This window comes from Lolium rigidum, chromosome 7 (genome assembly GCF_022539505.1).
Source record: "Lolium rigidum isolate FL_2022 chromosome 7, APGP_CSIRO_Lrig_0.1, whole genome shotgun sequence".
Lineage (NCBI taxonomy): Eukaryota > Viridiplantae > Streptophyta > Magnoliopsida > Poales > Poaceae > Lolium > Lolium rigidum.
This window is the reverse complement of record NC_061514.1, coordinates 254531154-254548850: the sequence shown is the minus strand read 5'-3', so window position 1 is coordinate 254548850 and position 17697 is coordinate 254531154. Positions and strand designations below refer to the sequence as shown.

The following is a 17697-nucleotide window of genomic DNA, read 5'->3' as shown; positions in this document are numbered from 1 at the left end:
GAAAGCTCAAGTGTGGCTCCAACACTTCATATCATGTTTGTTTCATGCTCTTGGGGCATTTCATCAAACACCTTATGTGCATAAGAGGAACCAAAAGCAAACCTAACACCCACTTGTGAAGCTTGTGAAGAGAATGGCACCAAATGGCTAAGTGTTGGCTGCTGGGTGGGTATATATAGGGAGGGGCTTTAGTCCCGGTTGGCTCGGCCAACCGCGACTAAAGGCCTTCGAGCACCTTAGTCGCGGTTGGCCCGGCCAACCGCGACTAAAGCCCCCCACGTGCACCGGCTGGCCACCGAGCGCCCTGGGCCCAGGCCTTTGGTCGCGGTTCGCCTCCCGAACCGCGACTAAATGTACCATTAGTCGCGATTCCTGCAGCGTCGCGACTTATGGGGCTCACCCGAAGCCTGTTTTTCCACCAGTGATTTGTGCCTTTTAAATTCTAACCATTTCATTCTAGCAGGTTTGCTGAATGGAAGATTAAGTTCAAATATTTCCAAGGAAGATTCACTAAACAAGTATACGGAAGCTATCCTTAATGATTCTTCTGGTAAAATTGAAAAGATTTGACTTGTTTAAGGTATAAATTATTCATAGCTAAGGGGTCTTAGCAGAAAACAACAAAATCCTGACTAGAAGATGTACTTGTTCAATAGTTTTTCTGATAGAATGAATAATACTCGAGACAAAAATTACTGTGTTCTGCTATAGTATGTGCTTCTTGCTATAATTTAGTCTGCAATTATATCAGAATAATATTGCACAAACACAAGCATGCTAAGAACAACAATGTTCAAATTATAAGAAAAATATACCATGCCCAACTTCACCAGACATTCGAAAAGCGTCCCTAAGTCCACCAATTGTTGTCTGCTTGCTTAACCCTATACATCATTGCTAATAATATGAGTCCAGATGTTGTGTAGACAAGAAGGTTAACATGAAAGGAAACAACCCAAAAGTGGTGACAAATTTAAACTTCTAACTGTAACAGAAGACAGTAAATAGGAAAAGGGGAACTTTTCTTTTTTGAAACTTGGAAAGGCGAACTATACTCCCTCCTTTTGTTCAACGAACAAGAATATGTATAACAAGATCAACAACATTCAATGATTTAGTTACGACTAGTGATAAATTTAAGAATCACAGCGCCATAAGAGTATAACTGCCATAACTTTAAATGGTACTTACCAGGGTTTTAATATAACTGTACTGGCTTTTTAAAGTGGTTGTTAGAAAAGTGTTTTTTGGTTCCATTATTTTCATGTTATAAGGTTTCACGTGTGTACATATAGAGCAAGCAAGAACCAAGATGGGAAAAAATCTCGGTCTGAAGTCACGATATTCAAAAATTTGGGTTTAGTTTCACAATCTCCTCTTGAAATGGTCACCTATTTGGTACTTTCTAGTGAGCAAAACCACTGATCTAGTTTCTGATGCTTAGTCAATCATCACCTACGCTATTGGTGATGGTGTGTCAAGTGAAAGTAAAATTGACCCCGAGAAATAGAAAAAAAAACAAAAGATGGAATAAAGCTGCCTAGAGAGAAAGTGCAGACGGAGAAGATTGCTAGTTGGCTGCAGTTCCTCTAGAACTGGTCTTTCAGTTTCAACCTGTAGCCTCTGCTCAAAACAGTTGAACGATAGGATCTCCAGAGGAGCCATCAGCTTCTATTCCATGAGAGGACTGGTTGATGTATCATGCAGAACAATTATGATTTCAAGAGATGGATGATCATCCAATATCATAGCGCTGCGATATTGGCTCGGTCACCAGTAGAGTGTGTCAGGGCGCATTCTGGTGTGAGACTAAATTGACAAAAATGGGGTTCGGTCCATGTATAGGCCCATCTTTATGAGAGCGGACGATGTACGCCCGGGCTTGGGTGCACTCGGCAGGTGAGTGGCTGTGGTTAATCGCCAAGCAATAAATGCTAACCATTTTCTAATGATATACAGTGTGTTGAAATTGTAATACACGTCTTCTTGGTCTAGTCTGATAGTACAAACTTTAATAAGGACAGTTGGCACGCTGTAGAAAAATAAATTTCCACCGGTCAGAACCTGTACCGCACAGGCAAACCATTGGAGTTGTGGCACATCATGGACCATTTTTCATTCCTTCATTAGTAAACGGAGGCTTTTCATGTGCCAGCCGTGCAACGTGTATTAGTCTAAACAGGTATAGTACGAGGTTGGGAAGGTGAAAAGTGCTAATTAGAGCCCGGGCTCTTTTAAAAAATTGAAAACTTCCAAAAATTGAAAACTATATACAGTACCAGCGTGCAAGTTTTTAACGTGAAATACCTTGTATTGTAGATACAGCAAAAAAGACAAATTGGACAATTTTTTGAACATTCAAAAGGGACACTATTCATGCTTCTAGATCTGGATTTTTGTTACTCCCTCTGTCGCATGAAACATGTCTTAATTTTGTCTAAATTTTGAGACAAAGTTAAGACACCAAATTTAGACAAAGTTAAGGCATGTCTAATTTTTTTTATCGAATCAAGGACATAATACAAGATATTTCGTACCGAAAATTCTTAATAAATTTCCAGTGTGAGCACCAGAAAAGCTATGATGTTGCGAATGGTTATCCATCTGTCTAGTTTTGTTCAGATCCATGTAAGTCTTTTTACTGGTGTTAGCAGAATAAAATGTAAAACAGTTGAACAGGGATGTCTTTGATTTAGATGAGATTGTCCAGCAGTGAACATAAAGATTGCAGGCCCTGTGGATCTTGGAGTTTTAATATACTACTAATGGATTTAGACATAATTTACATGTTTGGGCATCTACACAAGAGTGGCAGCATTGCTTAATCCAACATGGTAAGTTCAATGTTAGCCGCGTGGAGGCGATCTTCAGCAAAACTGGATGCACTCCCTTGCATCACCATTACTTTGTGTAATATCATTCATCCGTGGTTATCAATATTATCCTGTGATATGTTGCAAGTAAAATTACTTGTCAGCTATGTTGTGGAACCCCACAGGAACAGCCAAGATTGGTAGCTACATTTTTTTTCAGGCTGGGTAAATATATAAAAGAAATTGATAACCATAGAAATCATATAAAGGTAAAACCTTGCAAACTGCTAATTTCAAGTCTTAGACACCAGTTTTTCACAAAGAAAGATGCGCAGATATCGGATTCATCACTGTAAAAAAGAGTTGAATACAGTCGTGGCATCACGAATATTCTTGTTACTATAATATTTGCATAGGAAATAAGGACGAAAGTTCAAGCAGCGTAAAATGATAACCTCCTGTAATGGGTGTACTAGTATAGGGAATCGCTTTGACAAGTTGAATTTATCAACTTGCCAGTCAGCGAAATATTTTTGGATGCATTCAAATAAATCCTTTTGGATTAAATTTGCAGTTAGTTTTAGCTTCTTTGTTGCGTTTAATCCTCAAGATCCAGTGGTAGGATCCATGACATGAATTATTTTGTTTGGCGTTTCAAAAGAAAAATTGTACAAGCTGTCAAGTAGAAGTAAAGGAGTGTGGAACAACATGGAGAAGTGTTCTATGATCTAAATTATTTTGAATTTGTGGGAAGGTATGTGTGCATTAGATTTACCGCAAATTATGGTTCAAGATGACAGCTCCAATGAGAAATCCATGCCATGCTGCATTCTGTGATGTTGATTTGCATTATTCGCCTAATTATACAAGAGAAAAGCTTGTGATCCATCGGGTGGTTCCAATTAACAGTTCTGATAACAATTCCAAGAATGTCTACTAATCTAGGGTACTCATGTATGATCCATGACCTGACGAAATGAAAATCATGGATCGATTAAAAGTTATGTTTACTTGAGAGATAATTAACAACAAATATACAATGTGCAACACTCACATTTCTGCAAGAACTTCCAGTAATTTAGAGAGGTATGAAAATAATCTCGCATAGCTAGTAAATAGAGGTGTGTGAAACTGGATGCATAAATTATTTATATGCTAAATTGGGGTAGTTGTGGTAATTGTAGGTGGGCTAGCGACAGTAAATAAACTAGATTTTTTGACAATGGCGAGAAGTTATCTATGCAGGTGCTTAAGGTGTCCGGGTTATCTTATAAGATTGTCTATTTGTGTGAGGAATTGTAGTGATTGTTAGTTCGTAGAGTACGAGTTTAGACTCAAACGTAATATTTAGGTCAACAAAAATAAAAGGGGTACATATCAATAATTTCGGCAATGTTTACAGTGGGGGAGTTATTCAACTGGAAGTTAATTATAATCTAAAGGCATCTTCAATGAGGAGACCTATTTCGGACACAAAACTGTCCATTATTGTCCAAAATGGGTCGCCCTTGACAAGAGTCTGCACAACTGGCATACCTATCTGGACAAAAACTTGTCCGTTTGTTTAGTCAATAACAAAAGGGGTCTACATGTCATAGACTCTATAATTTCCTATTCTCGCTGAAATCAGTATATCTCAAACAATTGCAATCAAAATTTGCACTGAATCACATACAGCTAGCAAATTCTAATTATGCGTACTAGTACAACATTTTACCAGATAATAATAAAAAGTGCATCACCCAAAGATTAGTTAGTGCATCATATACTGATTAGCTAGCAGCCAGGGACGAAGCTCCACAAAGAGTGCTATGGTGTCACCTCTACTGGAATGGGGTCAGGTTATCCAAGACAGCAGCGCCGACCTGCTCCGTCCCTGCTAGCACCTGATGCGGACGACGTGGGGGCGCGCACCACAGCCATGGGCACGGACCGAGCGAGCCTCACGCGCACAACCACGAGCTCCTCTGGCCGCGGGGAGAGGGCCTAGCCGAGGGAGACGCCGATAGCAACCGCGACCTCGTCAGGGCGGCGGCGGCTGGTGGCACCGTCGGTCGGGGAGTCGCGGGAGCGCCATTGGTCGGGGAGTCGCGGCGGGGCCGGCCAGAGCGGAGGCGGTGGCCGGTGGGGATCGAGATGCGCTTCGACACGGGATTAGAGTTAAGAGAGAAGAGGAAATAGAATAGTCTGACTGCTTTTCGACCTCCATGTTCTATGAATCTATGATGAGTAAATGACGAAGAACTACCACATTATAGACGGTCATGTCTGAAAACTACCAATATTGGGAAAATTGACACATAACTACCACTCTTGAGGCTTGGTCGAGACGCGGAGCACTGATTCTAACAATTAGCCTTATTAAGCCGTTTTCTGATCGTTCAGCCCCACCTGTCAGGTCCACGTGGCTGAAACAGAAAAAATGAACCACTACAAGAATTTTATAACCTTTGAGGATGGATTTGCAAAATCACCGAAGGGATAAGATTTCCCGATGGGTGCTCTCCTAACCGTCCATGCCTGTCACCCCATCTCCTTCGTCGGCGGCTCCTCCGGCGCCGGAGCAGCAGTACCAATCGGCGGCAGCGAGGTCCGCGCCGGGGCCTTCGGTGACGGATGAGCAGCGCCACGCCATCGCGCTCACCGTGGCGACTGCCGCTACGTCCGAAGCCGCCGTGGTCAGGGCGTAGGCCGTCGCCGAGGTGGTCCGCCTCACCCGCCCCTCCTCCAGCTTCGTGTGCGAGCACTGCGCCGCCGTCGTCGTGCAGGCGCTGGTGCGCGTCCAGGCGCGGGTGCGCGACCAGCAGCGCGGGTGCGCGACCAGCGGGTGCGCGTCCACAGACCACCGCGACCAGGTCAAGATGCTGGAGATCGACACCGACCGTCGCAGCACGAGAGCGGCTCGCCGATGCACCGGGCGCAGCACCACTCCGCGGGGACGCCGTCGCCAGGGAAGGCGCCACGCCGCCGTGCCTGCCGGCCGCGCGCTTGGCCGTGCTCGCCTACCGCCGCACCATGGCTGCCCCTCCTCCCAGCCCCTTCTTCTGCCGCGCGCCTGGCCGCCGCGCCACCGTGCCTACCCACCCTCTCCGGTCAGCGCTGCAGGCGTTCCTGGCCCGCACGGCGCACGAGCGCACGATGAGGAAGACTTTGACTTGGTACCTGAATCGACGGCGCGGCGGAGGTCCATCGCCACCGGGCGGGCTGCAGGGGAGGGGCGGGGACGCCGCCTTGCGACCTGCAGGGGAGGGGCGGCCGAGGAACATCGTCGAGTTCTTCCAACGTGCCGGCGCGGCGTGGGAGAGCTCCGGCCCAACCGCGGGCGGTGCTGCCGCCGCCACTGTGTTCATGCGCGGACGCGCACAGAGCCTGATGGCTCTTCCAATCTGGTCAACGCTCACGAAAATAAGAAAATAAGAAATCTGGGCTCTTTTGTAAAATGAAACTCGTGATTTGCTTTTTACTTGCCACGTGGACCTGATAGGTGGGGCCGAATGATCAGAAAACGGGTTAACAAGGCTAATTGTCAGAATCTGTGCTCCGTGTCTCGACCAAGCCTCAAGAGTGGTAGTTATGTGTCGATTTGCCCAATACTGGTAGTTTTCAGACATGACCGCCTATAATGTGGTAGTTCTTCGTCATTTACTCATCTATGATGCATACGAGTGAGGTGGTTGAGGCTATCCAGGCTCTGTATTTCATCAGCCTGTCTATACATCTATATCTATATCTATACCTATATATATATATATATATATATCTATACCTAATAATAAAGGAGCTAAGGTTTCTGCCAAAATTTTCGTCCAACTTTTTAATGGACAGTTTTACCCTCCCACCAAACCGCATAATACGCAAAATGCCACCGTACCGGTTTGGTTCTTATGTTTTCTTTCCCAATCGAACGATGTCGTTTCTCCCCTCATCCCGTCCCCCCGCATCCCCTGCTCCACCTCGCGCTTCGCCGCTCGCCCAGCGCCGCCAAGTCAATGGAGTAACGGTTCGTACGAGCAAGGGGGTCGGTCGTGTGATGTGGTGCTAGCTGCAAGTTACACGTGGTTGCCCAAGACCGCCGCCGAACGTCTGCAGGGCGCGCGGGTGCGGTCGCGGAAGCTCCAGGCCGCCTGCTGCGCCCCTCTGGCCTGGCCTCCGCCACGAGCACCCCCGCGGGCGCGCTGCCGAGCCACGCGCGCAGGAGGCGGTACACGCACGGCCGGAGCACCGTGCAGGGGCGCCATCGTCGACGCCGCCGAGCGTCTGCAAGAAGAACGCCGACAAGAAACGCACGGAAGGAGACGGCGGGACGGGTCACCGCGGAGTCCAGCACCATGAATGTCTGATTGGGAGACAGCAGCGTGCTCAAATTGACCGCGCACACAAGGGGCAATGAACGAATCGACACCGCTCGGAATCCAGCGATTTAAGATGGTGATGCAGTTTCTCCAGATGATTTGGGATTTGGGAAAGTAATTGGGGATTTTTTTTAGTCAAGCATAGTCCCGTGGTAGAAAATTGGAGCGGTCGGGTCGACGGCTGAAAGCAGACATACTTGCGCGAGGTGTAGAGCACCGCGCAGAGAACCTCAAATGGAGGCGATGGATCCATTGAGCTCACTTGCAGGTGCCTGGCCTGCAGGGGGCACATCAGTAAGAAGATATGGGCCCAAGCAGTACGTCTTGCTGTCGCAGTATACTGCCCAGGCTTCTCAACCTCAAGTGAGAACATCACTCCTGCTTCGGAAATTCAGTAGTCTGAATATTCGTTTGAATAACTCAACTTTGTCCAATTCAGCAATAATTTGAATCACCCTTATTGTCTGGAGTGTATCAAATAGGCCAAAGGTCGTTTCAGATAAAGCTCAAAGAGGTATAGGTGCAGAACAACTGATCTTGTAGAGTTTGATTTGAAGAAACATACAATACAGAAAATTGTTCTATTTTCATGAGGTCTATATCGATTCTCCATAAGGTAATTCAGTTGGGATTCAGTGACATGCTTACCACTCGTCATCAGTCAGTGCCCTCTCTGACCTTGACAACAAATGGATCCTGCCCATGAGAAAGATTAAATTTTTTCATATTGTAGATGGCTATACTTGATTAAAAAGTAGATACACTTCTATACATGAATGGATTTATAAGAATACGGCGGCGGGTATATTAGATTAAATATAAAGAGACTAAAATAGTATATTGAATAAAAATGAAACTGAATAAAGTATAAAAGATTTAAAATGTAATAAAGTTGAAGATTTAAACTAATAGAACAAAGTAAAATATATTTGAATTAATAATAATGATTCAGTCTTATATATTCACCCGTTTTATGAATTTACTTATTTTGTTTGGGTGGACAGTTGTGTTTATATCGATCGGGTAGTTACATGAAATTAGAATTTATTGCTAAAACAAATATAAAGATCGAGAATTAACAAGCTCATTGGAATGTTGGTGTAAACCAAAACAGCATTGGTTTTAAAGTATATGGTACCATCCATTATGACCAGTCTAATGGAATGGCGCAAGGTTAAGAGTGGTCAATTTGAGAAATGTTTGCTTCCTCTCGGTAAGGATCAAGTTATTAAGTTCCTGATGGCGGAATTCACGAGGGAAAATGTCCATGCTCTCTGCTAATGTCATTTGAACAAAAAAAGAATAGAAAGAGCGGTGGAAATTTAACATGGTTAAGCGTGGAGCTAATAAACCAACACGCCACGTTACTTGATTTTTCCAAAAAGTAAATTTTTATTTAGCTTCTCATGAATTCTATTATTAGTTCAATTTATCAAGAAAATTGTTAGCTCAGCTCTATTTTTATGTTTTATGTTGAGGTGACAATTTCAGACAAAATTTGCTTGTACACAAACGTGACTTGAATGCACCATCTCAGCCAGTATGTCGTTATCCTGGAGCTCCGTCTTCCGATCTTCATCGCCGTGCTGCCGACTTCCTTTGCGTTTTGTCCATGCTCCAGTTGTGCTCGTCATGTTAATCATGTCCGACATTCTCACTTGCTTAAAACTTCATCTCACTTTTAGTTTGAATGAAATGATGGTGGTCTGGCCGATGAAGGATACGAGGCCAATTTGGACAAAAATGAACCCGTAGCAACGCTCCTCGATATCACCACGTCAGGACATTTTGTTGTTGATGAGTATTCCTATTTCCATTTTTCTATATCAGCAGTTATGTTTCACTTCCGCAGCAACGCGCGGGCATTGTCCTAGTATAATAATAAAGGAGCTAACGTTTCCGTGGTTTGGTCCGTTAAAGTGCGCTTTCGTCCACCCTACTATACGTTTTCGCGTCCCTTTGCGCCCGTCCGCTGGTTCATGTTCGTAAAGGAAACTGATCGATGCGATCCGATATGGTAGCTCTACGACCCTGCGTTAGTTTGTTTCAGGTACGATCCCTTGCGTTGTAAACCACCTTGGCGCGTGCATAAGAGACTCCAATAATCTCAACTCAAGTAGTCGGAACCGAAGTCTTTTTTTTTTCGGGGATAACGTACAAGAAAGAGTTCCATGGAATTAAAACAGCCTTGCTAGCCAGGACTCTTGGTACGTAGGATAGTCCAATCAAAACAAAATAGACTAGCTAGCCATGAGCCCATGATTCTTTGGCAGTTGTTACGTGCACCTTTGATGTGTATATAAGTTGATTGATCCCGATCCCTTCGAGCGAAGGACCGAAATCTACTCTTGCTGAAACCTAAAACGATGGACACCGCGTCCTGCTCATGGACACCATTGGTGACGATGTCCTGCATCTGCTAGCTGATGCCGCCATCGGCAACGTGGACGTGCAAGTTGCTTATAGCCCTACTGAACTTCTCGTCACAACCGACAGCGATGGCGTATAGCTTCACGAGGACCTCCGCCACCATGGTTGGAGGTGGTGCCAATGCCAAAGATCGGGGCGCCTCCAGTCGTTCTGGTGTGGTTCGGCACCTCTGGTCTTTGTTGGTCATGTCGCCAACGTTGGAACGGGGACGTCAATTGCAACGATGAAGTCTGTGACGACAATGACCATGATGATGACCTCTGCGCCGACACGAGCACCTCGAACCGCGCGTCGGTGCACCATGACCTCCAATGTGGCGGCCATCTCCGGTGCAGGGCGTGCAAAGCCACGGAGGCCCTCGACGCCGTAGCAGAGGATCACGAGCCAGACTTTCAGCTTCAACACCATGGTCTCGCCAGCGGCTAGCGGTCCCCCATGCCGTACCAAGCTGCTGTGAGCAGAGCGGCACCTCCGAGAGGTCGAACCAGACGCGGACTAGGTGGCCGTCTCAGCCATGGGCGCGCACGAAGACTGGAAATCACGTGCACGTCGGGCGCCGCCAATACGATGCCATTGAGTTCTTGCTGTGTCGATGTGCTACCTGAGCCTGTGCAGCTGTGTTGGCGCCATGGTAGTTCTATGTGAGCTCATCAGGGGTGAGGATTCGCCAATGGAGAACAACGCAAGTGTCACGCATGGCTAATTCTTTGTTTGGATAATTCAGCTGCAGATTGAACATTGCTAATTTTCTTAGACAAAACCAGTGTGGTTTATCTACATGTAGATCTGGTACCATCAGTAATTCAATAGTTGATCACAATGTTAGTTTCAAGGGTGTGCAGAGCAAATTTAGCCAAAAGTCCATGGATGCGAATTGATTGGAGCTTGGAAGAACTTACATGGGATGACAATGTGATACTCAGATCAGATTCCGCTCTGTTAACTGAGATGTATATATCAGAGTTACCTTACCACGTGTTGACCGTCTTCGTTGTAGGCGTCGTGGCAATAGCGTGGGCGTCGTCGCTCTTGCCACGCAGAACAAGGTAGAGCCTCATGATCACCAACACGATACAATATCATATCATCACCAAGTCAATAAATACTGATCGAGCTCACTAATAACTGCTGCAATTCCGACGAAGTTTTAGCAATGTTCAGAGATGGAAATTCATTTCAGAGAGATAGTGTGTGAAGTTCAGAGAAAAATACTGCTGCTGGTGATGTACTATTTCTGAAATATTGTTTTCTGTGATTGCGTGTATTTTCTTATAAAGATTGTGCCAGCTTTTATTTGGGCAAAGTTTGGACAGATGTAGCACGTAAATACTCGTAATTTCTTTTGTTGGGATTCATTATGTAGGTTGCGAAAAGACAAATACGTGACCAATATATTGGATTCTCCCGGTCCAACGCACGGACACTTTTGCTAGTCTATACCTAATAATAAAGGAGCTAAGGTTTCTGCCAAAATTTTCGTCAACGCTTTTTTTGGGACCGTTTTACCCTCCCACCAAATAACATATAACGCACCGTGCCACCATACCGGTTCAATTGTTTTCTTCTGAACCAACAACCGCCTGCTCGCGCTGGGTGTCCGCTGCGAACTATCCCCGATCTAGCCTGGGCCATAGCAATCTTGGTGCGTATGGGCCATACCCCTAAAAAGCTGTAAAACCCATCTACCCCTAAAAAGCTGTAAAACCCATCTGATATGCCTAATACTTTGTGCTCGATAGTCCCACCTCGCTATGTTATAACGAATTTTGCTGATTTATATACGTCAATACTCCTGGAATTAACAAGCCGCTCAATAAGATATGATCAGGGACAAATTAACTTCGGTCGGTAAATGAGAGAGAATTGCTGGGTAGCGGCGTGGCCGATCAAAGGAGGGACGGACGGGCAATTGATGGAAGGGGAAAGTGGAGACGCGAGGTGTCGGAGGTCGACGGCACAGCTGCGCTGCAGCAGGGGAGTTCGGGAGATCTGCTAGACGCGGGACAAGCGGAGAGGGCAGGACGGTGGTGCCATGTCAGCTGCAGAGCTCTAGAGCGGGCGTCACCGCCGTCTCGCTTGGCCAGCAGCTCTCTTAGAGCATCTCCAACAGGCGCGCTATATCGCGGCGCGCTAAAACTAAGAATCCCGCGCGGTAAACAGATAGCGCGCGCTGTGCCGTTTTTTCCTCCGCCGGACGCGCTAATATGCAGCGCGTGCGCGCGCAGGAAAAATGGTCCTCCGCCAGGCGCGGCAAAATACAGCGCGCGCGGGCGCGGAAAACAGATTTCTAGACTATTTTGCATTCACAAAGATCAAATAAACACACATAATTGCATTCACAATTCATGAAACAAATGACACAAAGTGCAACAACATCACATAGTTCAACAAGGACACACAAAATGACGTAGTTCAACATACACCTGGGCAAAGTTCGGGCCGGGCCGGGCTTCGGGCCGGGCTTAAAAAAGCCCGCGGGTAAAAAGTCAGGCCCGAGCCCGGCCCGGCCCGACCGTCGGGCCTGTATTTTAAGCCCGAACCCGGCCCGAACGATCAAAAAGCCCGGCCCGGCCCGAGAAGCCCGGCCCGACTAGGCTAAAATGCACGAAAACGCAGGCCCGAGCCCGGCCCGGCCCGACGTTCGGGCTCAGTTTTCAGGCCCGAACCCGGCCCGAAGTGCAAGCCCGACCCGGCCTGGCCCGGGATTTTCGGGCCGGGTCGGGCCGGGTCGTCCGGGCCGGGCTGCCCATGCCCAGATGTAGTTCAACAATGACACACGACATATGGTTCAAATGGACAAAGTGGAACAATGCATATCACAAATGCATATCACACTTCCGCATTTTCCAAGTCAACACCTTCTTCTTCCTCCTCGTCATCTTGGGTTGAAGGAGGAATAGTAGCATTCATGGAAGACACGAAGCCTCCCGGTGGTGCTCCCATACTCCCATACACACCACTCACGGAGCCTCCCATGGTCCCTCCAAACACTCCTCCATAGCTTGGTCCTCCCATGCCGGCCATGCCTCCATAGCCTCCCATGCCGGCCATGCCTCCCATGCCGGCCATGGGTATGCTTCCCATGCCGGCCATGCCTTCCATGGTGGGCATGGGCATGCTTCCCATGCCGGCCATGCCTCCCATGCCTCCTCCAAACGTCGGCATGCCTCCTCCAAACATGCCGGTAGTGGAAGTGTTCATGTTGGCTACCAACAATCTCTTTTTGGCCAACACTTCATCGCGAAGAAGGTTGATGTACTCCTTTTGCCTCTCATCCATATGGGAAGTATCCATCAAGAAAAGCTTCCTCTCCTCCTCCGCTAGGCGTGCATGCTCCTCGGTGGCTTGCCTCTTCTCCTCCAAAGCCAACTTCCTCTCCTCGTTGGCGGCAATCCTCTCCTCCAAAGCGGCTCTTCTAGCTTCAATAGCATCCATAGCTTCTTTCTCCAAGTTTCGTTGCATCTTTCTATCTTCATTTGCTTGCAACCTTGCATTTGCAATCCTCTCCATAGCCATGGCAATGTCATCATCTCCGGCCTTCTTTCCCTTCATTTCCTTGGCGGTCTTCCTACCATGCACATTCCTCCGCCCATTGTTGACGGAGTGAGGAGTGGAGCTACTCTTCTTCCCTTCATCACTTGAATCATCATCATTGATGATTGTTGCATCACCGGTAGCATTGGCCGCCATAGTTGCCGCATCCAACTTGCCGCGCGTCTTCCACTTCTCTTCATTCCCTAGCATTTCATAGCAATGATGCAAGGTGAATAGCTTGCCAAGAATCTTGTTGCCTTTCTTGTTCTTCTTTCCCACATCCCTAAACAATCCTTGAGCCATGGAGTTCTACACATATGCGGAAAAGAAAATAGATGAGCCATATGAAGTACAACCGTATTCTTCTCATATGAGCCATATGGTGAACATAGTAGAATAACTTACCCTATCATTCTCATTAGTGCCACTTGGATTGAGAACATCGATGTTGGCTTGCACGCCCGCCCATTTTTGGCAATCGGTGTTGATACCGGACCAACGGGACCGAAGTGAGCGCATGGTTCGCTCGATCCCACTTGTGTTTGTGTTGAAGTACTCCGTCATCCTCATCCAATATGTTTCTCTTGTTTGATCGGTACAGGTTGTTGGATCCATTCCAATTGTCAACCACGTCTTGCAAAGCAACTTGTCCTCCGCTATGGTGTAGTTGGCGGCCCGGCCTGGAGGGCGAGGTTCAATCAACCCTTCTCTTTCCTCATCTACATCCTCATATTCCTCCTCCCCATCGGCGGCTTCATCGTCATGCAAGAACGAGGATCCAACATTCATTGTCTCCATGAATGCCGCATCATCCACTCTACATTGCAATGAAATTCATTACCATCGGCTAGGTATGCATCTAAACCACAATTCGACAAAAAGTAGTGTTTTTTTACCTCTCGGGTATTTCACCATCCACCATATGTGCGCCCGCGCGGTTGCCGGACGGAGGCGTCGGCTGGGTCGGCGGAGGAGGAGGAGGAGGAGGCGCCTGGTTCGGCGCCGGAGGAGGAGGCTATCGGCGGGGGACGGGCGCCTTCGCTTTCTTCGGCGGCGCGACGGCGGCGGGGCCGAGGTGCGGCCGTTTGGTCGACGGCGCCTTCCCCTCCTCGGCGCGGGCCGCGCGTTGCCGGCGCCCTGCGCGGCCATCTGCGCCGCGGCAGCGCCTGCGTGCAGTGCCCCGCGCGGCGGGACGAAGAGCGCGCGCGCAGCAGCCGTTGGGTTCCGGCGTCGGCGCCGCCGCTAGGGTTTGGCGGTGGCGCGGCGGAAGTGGCGGCGGCGGAGGGTGTGACGAGTAGGGAGGGGTCGGCGGGTTGCCGGAGGGGTCGTCCATCGTCGGGATCGCCGGCGGCGCGCGGAGACGACGGATTGGGCTCGGGGCAGCGACGCGGAGGAGGAAGTTTCGGCGCGGGGGATTTTTCGCGCTTGGACGAGCGATGCCGCGCGCTGTAGCCGACGCGCCAGATATGCCGCTCCGGATTGTGCAAAACGCCGCGCGCCCTAAAATTTTTACAGCGCCGCGCCGTTTACCGCGCCTGCTGGAGGGCCACATTCCCTCCCGCGCGTGCTATATCAGACGTTTTTATGCCGCGCGATCTATATAGCGCGCGTGTTGGAGATGCTCTTATACGGAGTATGGATACGAGCGTCCGCAGGGGCGTCGCTCGCCGCGGCCACCAGCTGGTCAACGCCCGCACCAGCTTCCGCCCATCCACGACATGCCTAGCCTAGACCGCCGTCCTGCACCACGCCGCAGATCCCGCGCAAGAACAAATTTTGTGTTGAGCTGGCGCCATGAATTGGAGCCGATTTGTGGGCGCCCTGTGTGCTTTGCTGTAGATGTGTGGATTTGGGGGTGGCCTGGCCTGGGTTGTTCTTTGTGAGTTTGTGGCAGATTCTCTTCAATTGGTGCGGTCTGGAGGGATGGGACAACCAGAGAGAGGACAGTGAGGAAAGAAAGAGACACGAGGTCAGGGACGACAACGTGGTGTGGCTGGGGCAACAGAAGAAATAACGATGTTGAATACTAATTAAAATTAAATTATACTACTACCCTTCTAGAAAAGGATTTTACTAATTAAAATAAAATAAACTTAAAGGATTTTGCATATTTATAAACGTAAATGTATGTATGTACTAAACAATAGTGTCTGCATGTATCCCAAATTAAACAAACTTGCATCATCCTTCTTAAAAAAGGAGAAAATTATTTATAAAAAAACCCAAAAATATAGGTATATTAAAAAAATAGGGCTAGCAATGGGGTTAGGAAGTCAGTCCACTCTAAAAAAAAATCTGATTAAGTCAATCCTCACGAACATTGGCAATTGTAGAAAAGAAACAAATAGTATTTCAACTTTGTTATCCTGAGCGACGAGCAAGATACAAGGAGCGGCGAACAACCTCGACCTTGTGATGGAAGACGCAGCCTCCAAGCTGGCCTCCTTGTCCACGGAGTCCGCTCCTATCTGGGTCTGCTTGGGCTTCCGCGCTCACGCGGCGCAACAATCTCGGTGTGTTATTGGACCCAGCTTCAGGACGACCTCGTGTCACTGGACGTGCCATCGAGTTGATTTTCAGCACCATCGCCACAACATCCATCGATAACAACACCGATCTAAGCTATGATGAATAGCGAGCTCTCGTAGCCACCTCCAAACATGACACAGTGGCCGATACGGCAAGTGGCAAAGTGGGCACGGTGGTGCTGGCCCTAGGAATCAATGGCGACGGCCTATGGAGGTAGGAAAAAAGCACTCCGGTGAAGATCCGTCCGTTGCCGGACGTGGCCATCATCAATATGGTTCGTCTACTTCTCCATTAAATCATGTTAACACGGCCATGAATCACACGTCATCGTGAGTTCGTACTCGATCGAGACTAGACCTCCGCCTGGTGGTTCCCTCTTATGGCCTAGCACTCCAGGACGTTGACGATCGACCACCAGGTGTGTATGAACTCTTTGTTCTTCTTCTGCATCATCTTCTGAACTCCATTATTTATGAAGAAAGGTAAAAAAATATTTTATCCAGCCATGTTGCTAGAGCAATTTTCCATTTCCTATTTTGAAGTTAATATATTTAGTTCTTCCGCCGCAACGCGTGGGCATTGTTCTAGTACAAAATTATACACAACGTGTTATGACGTAGGCTTATGAAACGGATGGTCTGATGGGGATTCGATAAAAGGAGCACCCAAGCTCGGGCTGCCTTCAGAGTTTTCGCATCTTTATGTTCTATTCAAGCAAGGTATGAATTATTTTTAACCACTTCTAGCTCTCTCAAAAAAAAAGGTATGGTCTCGTCATATGGTCGATACATATCTATTCAGGGATCCACAATAAAGTTCATTTCCTGTGATGGTACACTTGATACCCTTCTAGAACTCTCCCTGCTATTTTTTTAAGAACAAGTTCATGTGATTCGTTCACATCACATGAACAACATGAGAACATGCATATGCCTGGGTTACTTGACATAATTCATGCCAATGATTTGCAAGGACTCTATGGTACCCTCTATATGTTTTTCCAAACAATTCTATATTTAAAAAATCGCAAAAAAAATCTTTTAAAATTAAATACAAAAGAAAATAATCAAGCAAGAATGCAGGGCTTGAATAAGCAACGCTGCAACAGTCCATGGTATGCTGCGATGACTGCCTTAGCGCAACCCAAAATGCCAACTTTCTAAACAGGCCAAAAGAAAAATCTAATGTCCGAGACGCCAGCTTAATTATAATTAGGCCAAATCCAGAACTACCTGACTCTAGATGATTTGTGCAAGATTTAATCCCGCAAGACTACTACCATGCTACTAGGAAGGAAGGAAGGAATGACAGGAAGGGGAAGGAGAAGGGAAAGAAAGAATCATACCAGGGACGAAGAGGTTGGGCAAGGACTCAGCCTTCGGGGGAGGGGTTGGCAGCTTCCGTGGCAGAAAGGCTGACATGGAGAACAGGCGCCGGGATCCAAACCTTGTCGCAGCCGCCGCCATCGCCACCCAGATGTCTTCCCGTGGAAAGGCAACCAGAGGGTTAGGGCTTTCCTTCTTCTATTGCTTCGAGCCCATACTTCAATCAAGGGAAATTCAATAAAATCAGTTAACATGCAGCAAATGAATTTCTCAACCCTAAGCTACTCACATGTGTAAGAATTGATCACATATTGGCCATATTAATCATGGCTTGCTGTAGTAATTTAAACCTTTATAGCTAATTATATGGCCTCGAAGCATCAATAGTGAACACGATATACTTATATGCACAAGCATCAAGTTCTGTGTATTAAGAAACTATCACTAAACCTATTCAGTGATGCTGCAAGTGAAAGCAAATATTTATTTTCCAGCTCATTACAACACCCCTAGACATGCATGCAGGATTGCAGGAACCATAAAATACATGAGTAAAAGCACCGGAGGTTTGCTATAGTACTGTAGTTAGGTGACTTAGCTTCAGTAAATTAGAGAATATGTGCCCTATTTCAAGCAAGGAAGTTATACAAAATGTATATGCTATTTGTTTGTCAGTAGGTTGAATTGACCGATCAGAAAAAGTTGAACAATTTA

The 17697-nt window shown here is 47.2% G+C and overlaps 1 pseudogene; it reads right to left on the bottom strand.

Moving 5' to 3' along the window:
* Nucleotides 1–17195, bottom strand: part of LOC124675980 — a 31201-nt pseudogene extending 14006 nt beyond the window's left edge.
* Nucleotides 17196–17697: the final 502 nt, after the last annotated feature.